The 14,916-nt window shown below is 39.5% G+C and overlaps 3 long non-coding RNA genes across 3 annotated transcripts; 1 reads left to right on the forward strand and 2 right to left on the reverse strand.

Annotated features, from left to right (window-relative positions):
* Window positions 1–55: 55 nt before the first annotated feature.
* LOC129921355 (uncharacterized) lies at window positions 56–1,381 on the reverse strand. Its single transcript, XR_008773505.1, has 3 exons — window positions 1,285–1,381; window positions 276–1,221; window positions 56–214 (listed from the first exon to the last, which is right to left on the reverse strand). It is a non-coding gene; the product is annotated as an uncharacterized LOC129921355 (long non-coding RNA).
* A 1,056-nt stretch (window positions 1,382–2,437) lies between these two features.
* On the forward strand, window positions 2,438–4,383 carry LOC129921354 (uncharacterized). Its single transcript, XR_008773504.1, has 2 exons — window positions 2,438–2,733; window positions 3,912–4,383. It is a non-coding gene; the product is annotated as an uncharacterized LOC129921354 (long non-coding RNA).
* On the reverse strand, window positions 3,911–6,295 carry LOC129921356 (uncharacterized). Its single transcript, XR_008773506.1, has 2 exons — window positions 4,718–6,295; window positions 3,911–4,625 (listed from the first exon to the last, which is right to left on the reverse strand). It is a non-coding gene; the product is annotated as an uncharacterized LOC129921356 (long non-coding RNA).
* Window positions 6,296–14,916: the final 8,621 nt, after the last annotated feature.

Genomic DNA, 14,916 nt, shown 5'->3' on the forward strand with positions numbered 1-14,916 from the left:
TGACGTTTCGCATTTGCGACCAAAAAAAGAACCAGATTTTTTTTTTTCACTGAAACTGTTATATTTTTTTTTCTTTTCTTTATTTTATTTTCACAAACACAATTTTAATAATTATTTTCTGGTGAACTCGATGGAGAACTCGATGTTATTCGAAAAATTGTGGATGTTGAATGTATGTGGGTGCTGGTGGCGTCAGGCTGCCGAAGAAGATTTCCTAAGAAAAACACAAAATGATTAGTATATTATTTAAAAAATCACTGCGCGAGCACACTCACCCATATTTTATGGATGAATTCTTTTTTTGGCTTAAAATGATCCACCGCCATCAACTTAGCAGCACTTAGTGGGGATTTTCAAAAATTTTTATGCAAATAATTAGGTGAAAATAAGGTGAAATTTAGTGAATCAATTTTACAATTTGGTGAATCATAGTTTAAAAGTTATTAACAAATTACGTAAGGCGTAAAGTTAGCAGCACTTGGTCATGAAATTCAAAAAAAATTTCTCCATAATTCAGTGTCAATTTAGTGAATCGTATTTGATCAGTTTCATAATTTGGTGAATCATAGTTTATTAAATAATAACTAAAATAGAAAAATTAACAAACGTGACGTGACGTAACGTAAAAAAAGCATTTGTTAATCATGGACACAAACCTCACGAATGAGAATGGCAGAGTTCAACACACCAAAACTGAACCTAAATTCAGATTTTTTCACATTGAACGCACTTAATATAAATGTATACCCTTCAAGCAAACAGGACCGACCTCGGTCCGAATCCGCTCCGCCTGAGGCGGAGCTGAGTCTGACTTCGGATCAGAAACTGGTCCGAAGGCGGCTCAAATTTGTATGGAAATTATAATCACCGCGAAGTCGATTGCATATGTATTGGTGTGGTGAAAATCTCCATTCCGAGAAAACGGAGCCGAAGGCGGACCTGAGTCGGAGCAGCGAAAACCTACCAGAAAGAGGAATAAAAAAGGGATGACGTTTCGCATTTGCGACCAAAAAAAGAACAAGATTTATTTTTTTTTCACTGAAACTGTTTTATTTTTTATTTAATTTTTTCAAACGAAATTTTCACAATATATACAATATAAAATACAATACATTTTTTTCATTTTATTTTATTTGTTGTTGCTGCTGTTGTTAATGTTTCTTTAGATGCCCAATTGCATGTTTCACCTTCTGCCTTTTTTTTCATCATTAGAGATTACATCTACAACACAAACAGAAACACATCACTTTAATCCAAACACTTTGAGCGATATATACAACATACCTTTTTTTGTTTCCATATTGTTAATAGTTTGATATAATTGTTTATAATTATACTTATATTTTATTAACAACGACACGAGACACGACGCGACTAAACAAAAAATAACAAAATGACGCTTTTGCTATTGTTGGCTATGTCTGTCTACTTTTTTTTCCTTTTCTCAGTTTTCACCACGATTCTCTTAGACTTTGTGTTCATACACAAAAAGTTGCAAGTGTGTGAGTGCAACCCCGCTTTTCTCGGTCGGAGGTCGGACTGTCTTTTCTGGACTCCGTTTTCTTGCTTGAAGGGTAACCCTTCAAGCAAACAGGTCCGACCTCGGTCCGAATCCGCTCCGCCTGAGGCGGAGCTGAGTCCGACTTCGGATCAGAAACTGGTCCGAAGGCGGCTCAAATTAGTATGGAAATTATAATCACCGCGAAGTCGATTGCATATGTATTGGTGTGGTGAAAATCTCCATTCCGAGAAAACGGAGCCGAAGGCGGACCTGAGCCGGAACAGCGAAAACCTACCAGAAAGAGGAATAAGAAAGGGATGACATTTCGCATTTGCGACCAAAAAAAGAACAAGATTTATTTTTTTTTTCACTGAAACTGTTTTATTTTTTATTTTATTTTGGCAAACGAAATTTTCACAATAAATACAATACATTTTTTTTCATTTTATTTCATTTGATGCTGCTGCTGTTGTTGGTGTTTTTTTAGATACCCAATCGCATGTTTCACCTTCTAGATTTTTCTTCATCATTAGAGATTACATCTACAACACAAGAAGAAACAACATTTTAACCCAAACACTTTGAGCGATATATACAACATACCTTTTTTTGTTTCCATATTGTTTATAATTTGATATTGTTTATAATTATACTAATATTATAATAACAACGACACGAGACACGACGCGACGCGACTATACACTTCAACGAAACATAACAAAATGACGCTTTTGCTCTTGTTGGCTATGTCTGTTTCACTTTTTTTTTCCATTTCTCACTTTCCACCACGATTCTCATTCGACTTTGTGTTCATACACAAAAAGTTGCAAGTGTGTGAGTGCAACCCCGCTTTTCTCGGTCGGAGGTCGGACTGTCTTTTCTGGACTCCGTTTTCTTGCTTGAAGGGAATATGACAAAGATATATCTAAATCTATTGTCGTTTTCCAAAATTATAGGAGTGAATCACTCCCATAAATAATATTCCTATATAAAATAATATAAATAATATTCCTTTTGAAAAAAGTGTTTGCTAACATCTCTCATGTCTTGCGTTAAAAAAAATGAGATGCATTATCTATAACCCTCTTCAGAAGTAAAAAGTGCAGTTTTTCCAAGTGCGTTCCAAGAGCGGGCAACAGTCATCAGTGGAGATACTGTGGAAATGTGCCTTGTGCCAATAAATGCATCTCATGTTTCATCCAAATGATTGAGTATTAAAAAGCAGCTTTTAGGTTATTTTTTTTTTTTAATCCAATTTCTTGGTAATTCTATTAGCTGCGTTCCTTTGTCTGCTTTTACATGAAGACGCAAGGCGCAGAAATTATCTTCGAATTTCCTTTTGATTTTCCCTTCGGTAAGTCGCGCGCTTTTACACGTAGTAATTTTTATAAGACGCAAATTTGACAGCTATTTTTTTTATTTTATCTTGTTCTTGTTTTCGTATCTATTTTTATTTAAAAAAAAGCACCAAAATATACAAAAAACAACATCAGGGGGCTCTATGTGCAACAAAAACATTTAAATAAATTAATAAAAGTTAGTATACACCCAAATAATATACATCCGACGAAGCGAACTCTGCCACCGACGAAATCAATTAAAGCAAAACAGCAAAAAAAAGAACAAGATCAAAGAGAGACGTCAAAATGAGTCTCAAAATTTTCGACCGGAGACTCACAGGGTAAAAAATCTTCCATCCCTCTTTTTCGAACTTTCTTTCTCCCTTACTCTTCATTGAATCTTGACTCTTGCGTCTTCATGTAAAAGCAGACTTTGGAAATATTTATCTACTTTTTAGTACTTAAAACTACTTTGTCTGCTTTTACATGAAGACGCAAGGCGCAGAAATTATCTTCGAATTTCCTTTTGATTTTCCCTTCGGTGCGTCGCGCGCTTCTACACGTAGTAATTTTTATAAGACGCAAATTTGACAGCTATTTTTTTTAATTTTATCTTGTTCTTGTTTTCGTATCTATTTTTATTTAAAAAAAAGCACCAAAATATACAAAAAACAACATCAGGGGGCTCTATGTGCAACGAAAACATTTAAATATATTAAAAAAAGTTAGTATACACCCAAAAAATATACATCCGACGAAGCGAACTCTGCCACTGACGAAATCAATTAAAGCAAAACAGCAAAAAAAAGAACAAGATCAAAGAGAGACGTCAAAATGAGTCTCAAAATTTTCGACCGGGGACTCACAGGGTAAAAAATCTTCCATCCCTCTTTTTCGAACTTTCTTTCTCCCTTACTCTTCATTGAATCTTGACTCTTGCGTCTTCATGTAAAAGCAGACTTTGATCTACTTTGCTATACTGAAAAAGTAGTTCAAAGCAGCTTTAAGTACTAAAAAGTAGATAAATATTTCCACAGGAACGCAGCTAATATCATTTCATTTTCTCATAGTTATTATGGGGCGGTCGACAGAACTATATTTGAAACAACCGTAATAACCGTAAATGTGGCCTCCTAATAAGGACTCTGGAATTCTTGAAAAAATTTGAACAATCGATTCTAACCTCCACGATAGTCATTATTTCGTTCATTTCTGCAGTGGGCCCCAACCCTCCTCGACAGAAGGCATCCTCCTGTTATGGGCAAGAGAAATTATGCCAATAAATCGGACAATTCGAAAAATTAAGTGTGACTTTCAGGGTGGCTATCATTAATCTCTGACTTTCTTCATCATCCTCTGCCTTCAAGGAACAGCAAGAAGGGATTCCATACTTTGAATTGTTTCGTGTTTTGTGATTAGGCTCTATCAAATTACAAAAATGCATTTTTGTTTAATATGGGTCGTCGGCATTATTAATGTTGAATGTAAATAAGTCTAGAAAATTCAATGCAAATAAATATTAATTTATGATTCTTGTTTAAATTGGAATGTGTAAATTCTTTTCGCCAAATTGTATGGGTAGCCCTGGAGAATCGAATAAAAAGGGAAGCTTTCTGCCGCTTTCTGATGACATTCCAGCGAGTCTCACATGCCAGGCGTATCTGCATTCTACAATAGGGTGAAGAAAATAATGTACGTGAGGAATCATGATCTCTTCGATCATGAAGTACGTATATGTAACCTCTAGGGACTGGACTGGTACCCCAATCGCGGGAAGTTGCCCACTGAAAATTTTTGAAATTAAGTCTCCGAAATACTTAACTCTAAAAAATGTTCATATTGAACGTGTAGAAGTATTCCTTCAAGTACAGCTCACCTTTATTGAATGATTTGTACTTTTTAAGTTTTTAAATACAATTTACTAAAAAAATACATTTTTGTATTAAAATCCTTCAAATCCACAGTTGGGTATAATGCCACAAATACCAAAAGCATCCAAGGTGCACTTTTATGTTCCAATGTCTGGTCTCTAGGTAATGAGTTCTCTATCCCTTCAACACAAAGATCGTTAATCCTCCGAATAAGGAAGAAAAAAAGGCTGGAAGCTGAATATTATTTATATAGGGTAGATATAGAGAAATTACAAACCTCAGAACTTCTTTGGGTTAATTCATTTGGTTAAATGGACCAGTTATTATAACGAAGTAAATATAGAGGCATTTCATACTTTAAGTCTTCTTTATTATTTTGAAAAAATTTGATTTTATTTTATTTTTAGTGTCAAACTAATTTTTTCAATCATTTCAAAGCGTTGACACTTGACAGTCGAAATGAGATAATTTGCAGTGAAAAAACTTTTTGTGTAATTTGCGAAATCATCTCATTTGGGCTGTAGTGAAAACAGGCTATTAAATAACACTGTGCAAGTTTTTTGAAAAAAATTTTTGAGACAGGTGCGCGATTAACTGTTTCGCCCTATTTCGGACCTGAGAAATCGATTGGTGTCATTAGTTTTTCGATTTGTCGGTACGACTTCGAACAAAATTTTTTTTGAAAATTTTTTCAATTATTTTGAGAATTTTCCACTGTTTTTAGTCATTTTTCAACCAAAAACAATTTTTATATTGCTAATTATTCTGCTCAAACGTTATTTGCTACCAGTAGAAAGACATTGTAAACAATTTTGAACAATTCCATCATCAGGATCACGTATCGTGATCTTGCTTTTCATCAGGATCACGAATCGCGATCTTGCAAGATCTCATGTAGTTGTTGTAATACATTTTAATTAATGATCTATATGGATCAAGTGATAATAAAAAACGGCTATTTTTTCTATAGAAGAAATGGAGTTGTTTACAACCAAAAGTACTTAGCAGTAGATACTTAAGGCCAAAGGAACACAGCTATTTGTATACCTTTGGACACATGTATCGTGTTCCAAGACAAAATCGCATGTAACTCTTGAATTAAGATTCACCAAATTAAGAATTATGTACCAAAATGCTTGTGGTCTTTTTCTGAATAAATGTTCCAAATTTCAGAATTTGGTGAATCATACTTTTGAAGTAATCATCTGCGGAAGTTCAAAAATGTTCCAAGACGCACGCGAAAAAAAGAAAATCGCATGTAACTCTTGAATTAAGATTCACCAAATTATGAATTATGTACCAAAATGCTTGTGGTCTTTTTCTGAATAAATGTTCCAAATTTCAGAATTTGGTGAATCATACTTTTGAAGTAATCATCTGCGGAAGTTCAAAAATGTTCCAAGACAGATCAGTGTCCAAGACTCATGCGAAAAAAAAAACAAAATCTTTCTTGTGAGTAACTTCCACTGAATGTTAGTTCTGGGCTAGTGAAGATGTAAACAAACTTTTTTTGTATTATAAAATAGCATTTTTGTTGTAACTCGCATTGGAAATTTTCAAATCAAAGTGTATCTTGTAAATGAAAAACGGGCTGACCATTTCTTTCCGTTTCTACTCGTGGGACCTTCTATGAACTCTTTAAACAAAAAAACAAAACAAACAAACAAACAAAACCAAAAAAACATGGCGGGAAGCAGGACTTGCCGGCCACTTGCTCTAAAATAGCGAGTGATGCGGCAGTCATGCCAACGTCTACTACTTGCAGGACGGAGTCAAATCCTAATGCTAGTAGTGTAAACAATCTTCCGGGAACGGCGCCTCTGCTGCCACCGGTTCGCGATGAGGAAGTGAAAAACAACCAAACCGTAAACCTAGGTGGCGGAATGTCTCTCCTGGAAAGAAACAAACTTCCGGAGTTGCCAACTCTGCTGCCACCGGCTAGCGGCGAGGTAGTCAAGAACGACCAAAACGCCAACCAAGGTGACGGAACGTCTCTCCCGGAAGGAAGTATGAAAATGTGTGGAAAGGGGACGGTGTCACTGCTGCCACCGGTCTGTATCACAGACCAAGGTGACGGGGCACCCAAACCAGGAAACAACAATGTCCAAGGGGGGGGGAGGCAGGGATGCTATTAGCAACTCTGTCTCTACCTCCAATGCCCGTAATACCAGTGAGACGGGGAAGAATATCGTGGCGGGAGGAGTTAGTGATACTAAAACCGCTGGCCACGATAAGTCATCCTCGAATCCAGCTGCTCCTTCCCTTGGTGGAGCTGCAGTTCTGAACAAGAACTCCAGCTCGGCCAAGGAAGGGGGCAAAACGAGATCCAGACCCGCTAATGAGCGTCGCCGAGCGATGAAGATCATCGAACTCGATGCTGAAAAAGCCCCGGGGGAGAGAAGTCGTTCTGAACTCGGCAAGCTCAAGTGGGCGAGGAAAGTGATGGAGAGGATCAGCAAAGACACTACGTCTAAGCGAGAAAGGTCCTTTGAGGAAGAAAATCCTCAACCCAAAAAAGCAAGGGTGTTGGATGGCGTACCACCGACACTTCGAATTGGGAATACCTTTAGTGACGTGGTCAAAGAAAAGGTTACTGTTGCGGTCATCGACAGAGGCAATTTAGATGGAAACATCTCGCCTGATCATTGGGCGGACGTCAGGGCTCACCTCGGGTTCAGGTTCATCCCTGTTCTCGAGGCGAACCCAGGCCCCCTTCCAAAGGTAAGCGACGGAGGATGGCACCAAAATAGGGTCAAACTCATCGTTTGCGATGATCAGAGATCGTTACATCTCTATAAGCTTGCTGTGGGTGATTTGGGTGAGATCTGGCCAGGTGCTAAGCTGGTGGTTGTGCCAAGGGAGGAAATCCCCTGCAGGCCAAGAGCTCGTATTCTGGTCCCGGCCTTACACACCTCACCAGAGATGGTTCTCCGACTGATTCAATTCAGTAACCCTTCGATGCCCACTCACGACTGGAAAGTCCCAATCATCGAAAAAGAGCCGGTGGGGCGCTATCGTTCGGCTCTTGTTATCATTAAAAAAGAATCACTGGATCCTCTGGCTGCAACCGGGGGAGTTATATAGTATGGATTTGATAGCCTTGTGCTAAAAATCTATAAAAAAGATGAGGAGATGGCAAGGCTTGCAGGCCATACGGCGCAGTCTGAAATGGAGGAATTGGGCATATGTAAAGCACTTTCAGCAATGGAAGTGGATGCATCATGCAGCTCTTCCATTCCAGATCAGCGGTCATCTTCGAAAGTTCCCGAAGAGAGAACAAAACAAACCCCAGTGTCAGTAAATGACACGAACCAAAACCCAGCGTCCGAAAAGGACGCGAAAACAATATCTTCCGTATTGGAAGATGATGAGATGGCTGGAAGTTTGTCCGACATGGACACTGTCAGCGTTGCGCAGGAGGATCTTCTATCTGAGGATGAGCTATTAAACTCTACCTCAGAAACGGAAGACCTAAATGTCACAGTGGTGGAGGTTGATCGTACTGGTTGAGCCATGCTGCAGGTGGTACAGATTAATCTCCAACACTCCATAAAGGCTTCGGCCGCCCTTCTTCTCCGACTAAGCAAGTCCGGAGAGGATATAGTCCTGATCCAGGAACCTTGGATTGTAAAATCCTTGGTGAGAGGCCTCGGGACGAAAGATTATTCTCTGCTGTATGTGACGGATAAAGGTGAGCCTAGATCCTGCATACTAGCAAAGAAAACACTAATAGTAGGTATTTTTACTTCCTAATTACAGCGATCGTGATATCACAACCGCTACACTGCAGACCTCCAAAGGAACATATTGGATTACGTCTGCTTACCTAGGCCATGATTGTGGGCCGCCTCCGGGGGAGACACTTGGGCGAATGATCGCAGCAGCAGCGAGCCAAAAAGTAGATCTCCTCATTGGCAGTGATGCTAATGCTCATCACACAGTGTGGGGGAGTACTGACGTAAATGAAAGAGGTGAGTCACTTTTTGATTTTATTCTAAGTACTAGTCTCCTTATTTGTAATATTGGTAATGAACCTACCTTTGTTACAAAGAACCGACAAGAGGTATTGGACATTACCCTTGTATCACAAACAATTCACCACAAGATAAGGAATTGGGCTGTATCTAATGATCACTCATTCTCAGATCATAGGTATATCCAATTTAGTCTCGAAGATGAATGCACAAAACCCACCGGTTTTCGTTATTATAGGAAAACGGATTGGGTGAAATATAGGGAAACTTTTACTACCTGCTACGATAATCAGGACAATATTTTCCCTTCTAATACAGATGATCTTGACTTAAAAGTCAACGATCTCACCAAAGCTCTAAACAATTCCATGGCTAACTCTTGTCCCCTTACCATAATAAGAGGAAAGAAAAAACCGCACTGGTGGAACAAAGAGCTAGAACCGCTCAGGAAAGACTGTAGAAAGGCTTTCAATAGGGCTAAACAAACAAGGAACCCATTAGACTGGGACCTGTATAAAGTTTCTCTAAAAAGTTACAAGAAACAACTACGGAAAAGTAAAAGATCCTCCTGGAGGAACTTCTGTAGTAAAATTGAAGATTCCTCTGAGGCATCTAGACTCAGAAAAATCCTTTCAACTAATCCAACCATGCCGAGCTCCCTAAAAGACTCAAATGGCGATTGGACTAGCTCCTATGAGGAATCGCTAAACTTGCTACTAGACACTCATTTCCCTGGTAGCTCGAACTCAATAAGTGACATTGGTCACCGACCCAACCAATTTTATCAAATTAGCAAAGATCTTATTTCCAAGGATAGACTAATATGGGCAATAAATAGCTTCCATCCATACAAATCACCTGGGCCAGATGGTATCATACCCGCTGAATTACAACACGTCTCAGATATCATACTACGAAAGTTGGAAATTATAATGATAAGCTGCATAAGCTTCTTGTATATTCCAAAGGCCTGGAGAGAAGCAAAGGTGGTTTTTATACCAAAGGCGGGAAAATGCTCTCATGTCACTCCAAAAGATTTAAGACCTATTAGTCTATCATCCTTTCTGCTTAAAACTCTAGAAAGAATGATAGATATCCATCTAAGACAGGAAATTGAACCATGTCTGATCTCTAAGGCACAACATGCCTACACTAAAGGGAAATCGGTGGAAACTGCTCTCCATTCTCTGGTAAGCACCATTGAATACTCTCTACACTACAAAGAGTACACTCTTGTCGCCTTTTTAGACATAGAGGGTGCTTTCAATAATGTCAGGAACTCAGCAATCATGAATGCTCTTGACAATCTCAAAATAGAAGACCCGCTTAAGAACATGATAGAAATCATGCTTAGTAGCAGGATTATCAGTTCAGAGTTGGGAAACTTCAAAACCCGTAGAGCAGCCAACAGAGGGACCCCTCAAGGAGGGGTCTTATCGCCTCTCCTATGGAACTTAGTAGTCAACAAACTGCTGCTAGACCTAGAGGGAGAAGGTTTTAAGGTTATCGCCTACGCGGATGATGTGGCAATTGCCGTATCGGGCAAATACCCACAGACACTTGCAGAACTTCTACAAACAGCTTTAAACAAGCTACTTCACTGGGCTAGAGGATGTGGATTGGATATTAATCCCCACAAAACGGATCTTGTCCTTTTCACGAGGAAATACAAGATTCCAGACTTCAAACTCCCTACAATTAAAGAGGTAACACTTACTATATCCGATCAAGCTAAATACCTAGGACTCATTTTTGATAAAAAACTGACCTGGAAGCTCAATATTGAAGAAAGAGTTAAAAAAGCCAATGTGGCACTCTTTTCATGCAAAAAAGCCATTGGTGGCAAATGGGGATTTTCTCCTAACATTGCACACTGGCTGTACACATCGGTCATAAGACCAATACTTACATATGGCATGGTAGTTTGGTGGACCGCACTGGACAAAACGATAAACTTAAACAAGCTTATCAAAGTCCAAAGGTCAGCAAGTATGTGCATAAGCGGTGCGCTGAGGTCAACCCCTTCTGACGCCCTAGACATACTTCTAAATCTCACACCCCTAGACATCTTCAGCAAACAAGTAGCAGCTAGCTCAGCTACTCGTCTAAAAGCAACCTCTCAGTGGACCAGTAATCATATTGGCCACACAAACATTCTAAACAACTTCGGATTCCTTCCGGATCGTCTAGACTATACCACACCTCAACTGGTGTTCGATAATAATTTCCAGAACTCCATTCCCTCCAGAACTGAATGGGAAAACCTTAGTACTCTGGATAATGACTCTTTACACTTCTATACTGATGGTTCAAAAACCAATGAAGGTGTAGGAAGTGGCATATTTTCGGAAAAACTGAATCTCAGTCTCTTCTTCCGCTTACAGTCAAGCAGCCATTAAATCTCTTGCCTCTGTCTCTACAAACTCAATCACGGTCCTCGACTGTCAAACATCTCTAAGGGGGATGTCTGAGCAGTTTAACATTCACCTCGTATGGGTGCCGGGACATAGAGACATCCCAGGCAACTGCAGGGCAGACGAACTTGCCAAACTAGGAACAATTACTCCTCTTCAACCAGAAAGGAACAATATAGGAACACCTATCGCTACATGCAAACTTATGCTAAAGCAGGACGCTTTAAAGAAAACCAACCTCAGATGGACTCAGAGTAATACTTGCCTAGCTACTAAACAAATATGGCCTTGTATAGACTTGAAACGTTCAAAGGGTTTGTTAAATTTTGTTAAATTTAAACAGAATGCATATTAGCTCCACCATAGGTGTTCTTACAGGACACTGTCTAATAGGTAGACACGCAAAAAGAATGGGCGTGTTCTCTAACGATTTCTGCAGAAGTTGCATGGATGAAGAAGAAGAGGAAACTGTTCAACATCTTCTGTGCACCTGCCCTGCTCTCTCTAATAGAAGAAAACTCTATCTAGGAGAATTCTTCTACGAATACACTAGTGATCTAGTGAAAACGGACGTTAAAAGTCTATCTTCATTCATAAGACAGCCACTACTACCTAACCTAACCTAGGTAGGTAGGTAGAGATGGCGGTCATAAGCAGCCTAGCTTGATGACCCAATTACCGCAAAATGCGCCGTTTTGATGCCAAAACTTGTGAAACCTATGAGTTATAAATGGGTTAATTGGAATAAAGTGATTTCAATACATACGAGTGTTTAGGCTAGCCTAAAACCACTTCGTTGCCTTGAGGAATGAGATCAAGTCTTTGATCTTTAATTCTGAGATGTTATTTATATCGTTGAAAAATTCACTGCCCAGAGAGAGCATTCTACTTCTAGCAAGGGCAGGACATTGGCATAGGAAGTGGAATACCGTTCCTTTTTCCTGCTGATTCAAACAACTGCGACAAAAGGTGTTGTAAGGAATACCTAGCTTTGCTGCGTGTTCTCCTATCGGCCAATGTCCCGTACATACCGCAACGATCCTGCTAATTTCTTTTCTGGGTCTAGAGATTAGGTCATATGTTTTGGATTTATTATAGGTGGGCCAGATTTTTCTGGATATGACGCAGCTAGTCAAGTTGTGCCACCTATTGTTGGCTTTTGTTAGGTATTTTATGAAGATATCGCCCTTCATGACTCCCATGGGGATGTTAACTATTTCTGCTAGAGACTCATGAAGGGCCGACCCTTGCCTGGCCAGTTCATCCGCCTTTTCATTGCCTTCAAAACCACTGTGACCTGGGATCCAGATGAGAGTGATTGTGAGGCTTCCACTCAGCAATGAGAGTTCCTCTCTGCACTGCTGAACTAATTTGGAGGATGTCGTGACCGAAGCAATTGCTTTTATAGCTGCCTGACTATCTGTTAGTATAGCTATGCTTTGATTTTGATTTGGATATAGGCTAAGTAATTTGCAAGCTTCTTTAATTGCCAGCAATTCCGCTTGGAATACACTGGCAAAGTTTGGTAGTCGAAAGGATTTTAAGATATTGAGGGATTCATAGTAGACACCCGCACCGACCCAACAATCCATTTTTGAGCCATCAGTGAAAATGCAGGTGTCGAAGTCTCTCGTCACAATGCCCTCTTCCCAGTCTGATCTAGACGGGAAGCTGACCTTGCAATTCATTACAGTATTCAAAATAGGAGTGTAGTAGTCCGTGTAGTCCGTGGGTGTCAGAAGTATATCCGATGTTATTAAATTTGCTGTGTCACTGTGACCAAAAGGTTTTGCCTTCCAACAGCCTGTTTCTTTTAGCCTTAAAACGCTACAAGAAACCTGGTATTTTATATGAAGGTCTATGGGTAAAAGGTGCAGGAGAACGTTTAGAGCCTCAGTAGGGCACGACCGGAGGGCTCCAGTCGTCCCTACGCTTGCTGTTCTTTGGATTTTCTTAAGTTTGTTGATGTTATATGCTTTATTTAGTGCAGGTTAAGATTAAGTGATAAGATTTGGCCGTTAAGCTGAGGTAGAGGGAAGACAGGGATTTTGGTTTTAGTTGTAAAAAGCATCAGTTCCGTTTTACTTTGATTAACTCCTAGGCCACAGCTTGTAGCCCGAATGCTAACTTTTCTCAAAGCCGTGTCAGTGATCTCGCTGATCACGGGTAAAAATTTTCCTGATACAAGATACAAATCATCCGCATATGCCACTGCCTTCACTCCACTTCTCTCAAGCTTCACGAGGATATTGTTCATAACAAGGAGCCATAAAAGGGGGGAGAGAACGCCACCCTGAGGCGTACCCCTGTTGACGCAATTAAAACAGTTTGAATTTCCTAAGCTTGCTTGAATTCTTCTCTCTTTTAGCATTGAAATAATCCAACTTCTGATGTAGTCTTCTACTTCAAAAGTCACTAGGGCCTCGAGAATAGATTCGGGTAGGACATTGTTAAAAGCTCCCTCTACATCTAAGAAGGTAGCTAGGGTATATTCTTTAAAGTGGATCGAGTTCTCAATTGTTCTAACAACTTCATGGAGGGCTGTTTCCGTAGATTTGCCTCTCATATAAGCGTGCTGCGAACTAGCTAAGGGACATCTTTTGAAAATGTCTCTAATATGAGTTTCCAAGATTCTTTCTAAGGTTTTAAGTAAGAAAGATGTTAAACTTATTGGCCGGAAATCCTTCGCGGATTCATGTCCTCTTTTGCTCACTTTGGGTATGAAAACTACGCTAACTTGTCTCCAAGACTTGGGCACATGATTAAGAAGAAGGCAGCCTTTAAAGATTTTTTCAAGCCATGGAACTGCTATCTCTTGCTGATTTTGCAGCATAATAGGCAGAATACCATCAGGGCCTGGGGATTTATACGGAGAGAAAGTATTAATAGCCCAAGCTTTATTTTCTCTTGTTATCAAGGAGTTTACTCGCTCTGTCGTAACTGATAGCAAGGTGGGATTTATGTTCACTTCAGAGGTGCTATCCGCACACCCCGGAAAGTGAGTAGTCATTAGTAGTTCCAAGGATTCAGCTGGAGATATTGTCCACGATCCCTCAGGCTTTTTAAGAAACGAGGGGTTAGAATGTTCTTTCGATAAAACCTTGCTTAACCTGGCGGAATCCTTAATATCTTCTATGGAATGACAGTATTCCTCCCAGCTTTCTTTTTTGGCTAAAGCTATATTACGCTTATAGACTTTTAAGCAATCTTTATAGGGTTGATAAAATTTGTATTTGTGGCAGATGTTGAAGATTGTTCTGGTCATCTTCCTCAGATTAGACAAGTCTTCATTCCACCAAGGAGGAAATGTTTTGCTGCTATGTCTCACCGGACACGAGACTTTAAAGGCAGTGATCATCGATCTTTCAAAGGTTATAACCTTTGATTCAAGATCTTCAACCGTATCTGTGCTCAGATTGGGTATACTGCGTATTTTTGCACTAAAAACTTGACCGAAATTCTTCCAGTCAATTCTTTTGGGATTTCTATAAGGGGGTGGGGTTTTAGTTTCAAACTGAGTTGGAAGAGAATCCAACTATGATCTGAAAAGGATTTTAAAGGGGATACTCTCCAGTTTTCTACCTGCAGATTGGAGTAGTTGTTTATAAAGGTAATGTCTAGTACATCCTCCCGTCCTTCATAAATTCCCGAACTCGGGAAAGTGAAGGTTGGAGTAGTACCTCTATTGCAGAGAGAAAGGTTATTTTCAATGATATAATCAAATAAAGACTCACCTCGTTCATTGATCTCAGAACTACCCCACAGAGTATGACGTGCATTTGCGTCACACCCGATGAGTAGGCTTGTCTTCATTGT

Source organism: Episyrphus balteatus, chromosome 1 (assembly GCF_945859705.1).
Source record: "Episyrphus balteatus chromosome 1, idEpiBalt1.1, whole genome shotgun sequence".
Classification (NCBI taxonomy): domain Eukaryota; kingdom Metazoa; phylum Arthropoda; class Insecta; order Diptera; family Syrphidae; genus Episyrphus; species Episyrphus balteatus.